Genomic DNA, 6000 nt, shown 5'->3' with positions numbered 1-6000 from the left:
ACAGGATGTTGGACTAGGTGGGCCACTGGCCTGATCCAGGAGGCTCTAAAAGCTAGGATAGCTCAGTCGATAGGGCATGAGACTTTTATTGTCAGGATTGCGGGTTTGAGCCCAATGTTGGGCAGACAATTCCCGCATTGCTGGAGGTTGGACTACACGACCCTCATTGTCCCTCTACAGTTCTATGATTCCTATGTAGTCCACACACGTGTGCTACAAAGCTGGCTTGCAGAGCTCAGCCTGTTGCAGGAGAGACTGCGGCGGAGTGGCCAAGTTTGTGCTCCCCCCACAACTCCCTCTAAAGCAGCCTTCCCCAACCTGGTGCACTTCAAATGCTTTGGACTCTATGACTAATTGACCCCAGCCATCCTAGCACCCTCCCGACAGGCACTGATGGGGAGCTGCTGGAGAAGAGAAGGTTAAGGGGTGATAGGATAGCCATGTTCAAATATATCAAAGGATGTCATCTAGAGGGTGAAAGGTTGTTTTCTGCTGCTCCAGAGAAGCGGACACGGGGCAATGGATTCAAACTACAAGAAAGAAGATTCCACCTAAACATTAGGAAGAACTTCCTGACAGTGAGAGCTGTTCGGCAGTGGAATTTGCTGCCAAGGAGTGTGGTGGAGTCTCCTTCTTTGGAGGTCTTTAAGCGGAGGCTTGACAGCCATCTGTCAGGAATGCTTTGATGGTGTTTCCTGCTTGGCAGGGGGTTGGACTGGATGGCCCTTGTGGTCTCTTCCAACTCTAGGATTCTATGATTCTAGTTAGCCAGAATTTGCATGGACAGGGTGATACAGAATAACTGTTCCTTTAAGAACTTGTGCTTGAGCTTGCTTTCCCCCTCTACCCTCCCCATTCTCTTTTCTTTGTGTGTCATGGCAGGGATCTTCTTTGTCCTGATTTTGGATCTATATCTATATCTATATCTATATCTATATCTATATCTATATCTATATCTATATCTATATCTATATCTATATCTATATCTATCTATATATAAAATAAATATACAGTAACATAAAGGCCCTGTTCATTTAAAGGAAATAGTTTGGGTGGGGTGGCAGAGCAACATGAATACAAGCTACAATCAATGTTCTAATGGTTACTTGCATAGCAGTTGTAATTAACTGGCTGGTTTGACAGTAGCTCAAACAAAACAAAACAAAACAAAACAAAACAAAACAAAACAAAACAAAACATTTCAATCCAAATGGTTTTTTACTTAAAAAGTGATAGAAATTTACTGTATTGTGTCACACACTAAAATGACACGATTTGTAGTTTCCTTGAAAATATTCCCAAGAACAGCTGCTTTGCCGAGTGCAGTTGATCCCACAGATACTCAGATGAGGAGGTTTCATTGTTTTGCACTAGTGACCACCTTTATGCCATTGCATTTACGAAGCACACATGGAAGGGAGCACCACCATGGTGGACATGCTTCAGCCACAGTTGATTGAGACCCAGGTAACACCACTTGCACATTACTTACCTTTGCCACGAAAGAAGCTTCTCATATGCGATGCCCCCTGGCCAGAGGCAAGTGTCCTAATCTGAATAGTTGGCAGCTTCCGTTTGTTTTACTGCATGGAAGCCAGCTAGCCATCTGGGTCGGCTTTCCAGATGTGTGGGGAAGAGCCTGTGGCCAGCTAGGGACTAGGACCTTGATCTCCCTTCAGGATTTTAGGGCACGGAGCCATCATATTCAGGCTGAAGCTGAGTGAGGCCACAAAAGATATTTCTTCACGCAATTGAGCACTTTGCGGACTGGGAGGCAGAGTCTGGCTCTTCCAAAGACTGTGGCCACATCTGTACCATATGTTTAAAGCACAGCAATGTCACTGTCCGACGTCCATTTCAGGGGCCTAATTCGGCCCACCGGTCGATTTAATCTGGCCCCTGTGGCAGTATATGTCCTAGGCTAAAATCCTAAAAATAGCTCAACAACTTGGGTCCGCCCTCACACATGTTCACTTCATCAAATCTGGCCCTCTTTGAAAAAAGTTTGGGCACCCCTGCTGTGGGAGATGGCTGTCAAACATAGCTATGCATGGCTGCTAGTTAGCACATGAAGAGGATAAAGACCAGAGAGTTGTATTGCTAGACTCAGTTGGATGGTCATTTCCAGAGGGTGATGCTTGGGAAATGCTCTTCGGCTCCATGGAGCCTCCAGTGTGGGGTTCCTCAGGTTCGTTTTTTATCCCCTACGCTGCTTAAAATATACAAGAAACCGTTGAGTGGGGTTATCTGGCTTTCTGGAGTACATTGTCGGCAATATGCTGATGACACACAGCTCTACTTCTCCTTTACATCGGCAGGTGAGGCAGTGGAAGTGCTGGACCAGTGTCCTGCCTCACTAATGGACTGAATGAGACAATGAATGAATGAAACTGAAGCTCAATCCAGATTAGATGGAGGCACTGGATGTCTCTCTACCTTAGAACGTATCTATACCATCAGGTGCCACAAAAAGGCATTAGATATATTGCACCCTGGTCACCGTTTCTTTGAGCTTCCTGCCATTGGGACGGAGATACAGAACAATGAAGGCGAGAATGAGCCGTCTCAAAAACAGTTTCTTTCCTAGAGCAATTTTGGCCTTAAATGGAAACTCTGGACTCTGAAGTCATCTTATTTTGTTATATTGTCTTGTATTGTACTGTGTTTATTAGCAGGGTGTATTTGATTTAAATCAAACTTGATTTAAATCATGATTTAAATCACTAGTCAGTAAGGTTCAGGGTGGATTTAAATTAAAAAAAAAATTTAAATAAAAAAATCTGCTTTTAAAAAAATTTAAATCTGAATTTTTTGATTTAAATCCACCCTGAGCTTTACTGACTAGTGATTTAAATCGTGATTTAAATCAGTTTGATTTCAATCAAATCCACCCTGTTTATTAGTATTTTTAAATTATGTAGAGTGCCTTATTTGAGTTGATATAGCAACCGAGGAATTTTGTTTTTTCCTGCAAGGGGACAATGACAATAAAGATCTATTCTATTCTATTCTATTCTATTCTATTCTAATGTCGAGGAGGTTGCCTGCTCTTGATGGGGTTACTCTCCCTCTTAAGGATCGGGCACACAGCGTGGGGCTACTCCTGGATCATTTGCTGTCAGTCAAGGCTCAGGTGGCCTCCGTGGCCTGGAGTGCCTTCCATCAGCTTCAACGGGTGACCCAGCCACGCCCCTATCTGGACAGCGGTAGCTTAACTACTGTCTATGCTCTAGTAACCTCTAGGTTAGATTACTGCAATGTTTTATATGTAGGGCTGCCTCTGAAGACGGTTCAGAAACCTCAGCTGGTACAGAATTCAACGGCCAGGTTACTCACTGGGACAAGACAGTTTGAGCATATTACACTGATCCTGGTCCGACTGTAACGGCTGCCAATTAGTTTCTGTGCCCAATTCACAGTGCAGGTTTTGACCTATAAAGCCTTACTTAAATGGCCCAGGACTGCAATACCTCAAGGACGACCTCTCCCCATAGGAACTGACCCAGACTCTCTGATCACCACCAGAGGCCCTTCTTCATGTGCCTCCTCCAGAAGAGGTCCAGAGGGTGGCAACATGAGAACAGGGCCTTTTCTGCAGTGGCTCCGTTTGTAGAATGTTCTTCCCAGGGATGCTCGACTGACACCTTCATTATACACCTTTAGGCGCCAGGCAAAAATGTTCCTCTTTAACCAGGCCTTTGGTTGATTATCATTCAGTGCCCCTTTAAATGTTTTGTGGAAGTGGAAATTATTGGGTCTGCCTTTGATTTCATTTTTATTATGTATTTTGTGATTTTTATATCGTGATTATATGTTGCGAGCTGCCAGTATACAGATTTAATAAATAATAATGATGATAATAATTTGTCAAAATGTGATCAGAGCCACACAACATTCAACATGTTTTTCTTCACATAATTGTTATCTAAAGTCATGTACTTTGCTCATGTGTTTTACACCCTAGAAAAGAATTTGTCAAGGTGCTACATTCATAGATCTTCAGTCATCAGTTGTAGTAACAAATATTCTGCTCCACTTCTGGACTGTTGCCTGTTTTCTTTCACATGCACACTCACCGGATTCCATTGATTCAACACCTCCAGATGTTCTTTCTTCTCCTCCAACATTGTTAGTTTAACCACATTCAGCTACTCCCACGTTTTCCTAATGGCGTCTAATTTATTTTTGTTTCAGGAAATTCTTCCATGCTGTAGCAAACACACTCCTTGCAGTCATCAAGACACACAGAACTTGTATTCCATAAACAATAAACAAGTATCCTCAGCAAACATATTGGGGGACCTAAAGGGACTTACTCCTGGAAAATGCATCTGGTTATCTCTGTTAATTAGGCCCTCCATAACTTATTTTTTGCAAACTGCTTGGGCTGCTTTTTCTTTAAAAATAAAATAATATAAAAATAAATATAAATATTAAGCAGTTCAAAAATGCATTTAATTTAAAGAAACAAACGTTTGCTTTTTCAACGATGGTTTTTCCTTTGTTTTTAGCGGTTCTTGTTTGTAATCTGCAGGCAGCCTGGATTCCCTCCCTGCCAGGGGAAAAAAAAGGGCGGGCTGTAAATAAATTTATGACCAAAGTAAGTATAAATATTAATAGAAACAGTTACAGGTGGGTAGCCGTGTTGGTCTGCCATAGTCAAAACAAAATCGAAAATTCTTTCTAGTAGCACCTTAGAGACCAACTGAGTTTGTTCCTGGTATGAGCTTTCGTGGTATCTGAAGAAGTGTGCATGCACACGAAAGCTCATACCAGGAACAAACTCAGTTGGTCTCTAAGGTGCTACTAGAAAGAATTTTCGATTTTGTATTAATAGAAACACAGACACCCGAACACGCATAGACAATAAATAAATAATAAACATGTAAACATGTACATATATAACTAGAAGCTAACGAAATAAACGTAAACGCACAAATAAACCGACAGAAGCTAAGTAAATAAATAAATAAAAACACGCACGTGGAAAAGAAGCGAGTTGGGAAGCCCCTGCTTTCGAGGGAATACGGTAATGCCGGCTTGCAAGGGGTGCCCGGACGCCCGAGGCCACCCCGGGCCAGCGAGGCTTCGCGCCTGCGCGCTCTCCTCGAACCTTCGAGCGGCGCGGTGCGGCGCGGCTTCGCGCTCCCCGGGTTTTTGGGCCCTGCCGCTGCCCGTAGAGCCACGCCTGACCCGGAAGTGGAGGGAAGGCAGGAAGTGGGGGAACCTTTGAAGGCTCTTCAGTGATGCGAGTGGGGAGTTTGGGGCAGGTGAGTGAGGGGCAGGTTGTGTATGTGTGTGGGGAGGCTCGTTGGCCGTTTGAGGGTTGGGGGCGCCGCCGCTTGTGGCCATGGGGCTGGCTGGACGCCTTCCCCGACTGGCTCCAGGGATGGGGCTGGGGCTGAGTCGCGGGTGTGTGTGTGGGGTGGGGGGTGGGGGAAGGACCCCGGTGGGCTTCGACCCCCCTCACCCCCAGTTGCCCCCGGGAAGCTGCCTCACACCGAGACGGGCCGCCGTCCCATATAGCGTAGCATTGCCTGCACTGACTGGCAGCAGCTCTCCGGGGTCTCCCCCAGCCCTCCCTGGAGATGCCACGTGGGGGTTGGGCCTGGGGTGCTCTAACAAGGCCCTTGCAGAGCCAGGCAGAGGCCAGGGCCAGGTAGATAATGTGGCTCCCCCTTTTTTTTACCCTGGGGATTTCAAGGCTTGAACCGTATCTGCATATAAAGACAAAATGGAAAATATAGATATACAATAGTGCTTTTTAAAAATACATAGGGAAAAGGATTACTTTAAGTATTTACATTTAAATAATGGTGAGCGATTGTGACTATGCTGACCGGGGGCCCCTTTGGAATCGGAGGCCCCGGCCAAGTGGCCCATATGATCCCCCCTCTGGGCCTGGCGCTAACCATTGGGCTACGACTCTTCTGCCTTATTCTGAGTCAGGCCACTGGCTCACTAGGCCCAGTATTGCCTGCACGGACTGGCAGCGGCACT

The 6000-nt window shown here is 45.3% G+C and overlaps 1 protein-coding gene across 1 annotated transcript in view; it reads left to right on the top strand.

Annotated features, from left to right (window-relative positions):
- The first annotated feature begins 5150 nt into the window (after positions 1-5150).
- DIS3L2 (DIS3 like 3'-5' exoribonuclease 2) overlaps positions 5151-6000 on the top strand; it is a 200418-nt gene continuing 199568 nt past the window's right edge. The window contains exon 1 of the mRNA XM_033150865.1: positions 5151-5270. The gene's annotated coding sequence lies outside the window, so the exon portion shown is untranslated. The remainder of the gene's footprint in view (positions 5271-6000) is intronic.

The sequence above is a fragment of the Lacerta agilis genome, chromosome 5 (assembly GCF_009819535.1).
Source record: "Lacerta agilis isolate rLacAgi1 chromosome 5, rLacAgi1.pri, whole genome shotgun sequence".
NCBI classification, from domain to species: Eukaryota; Metazoa; Chordata; class Lepidosauria; order Squamata; family Lacertidae; genus Lacerta; species Lacerta agilis.
The sequence above is the reverse complement of the archived record's forward strand: the minus strand, read 5'-3'. Positions and strand labels throughout refer to the sequence as shown.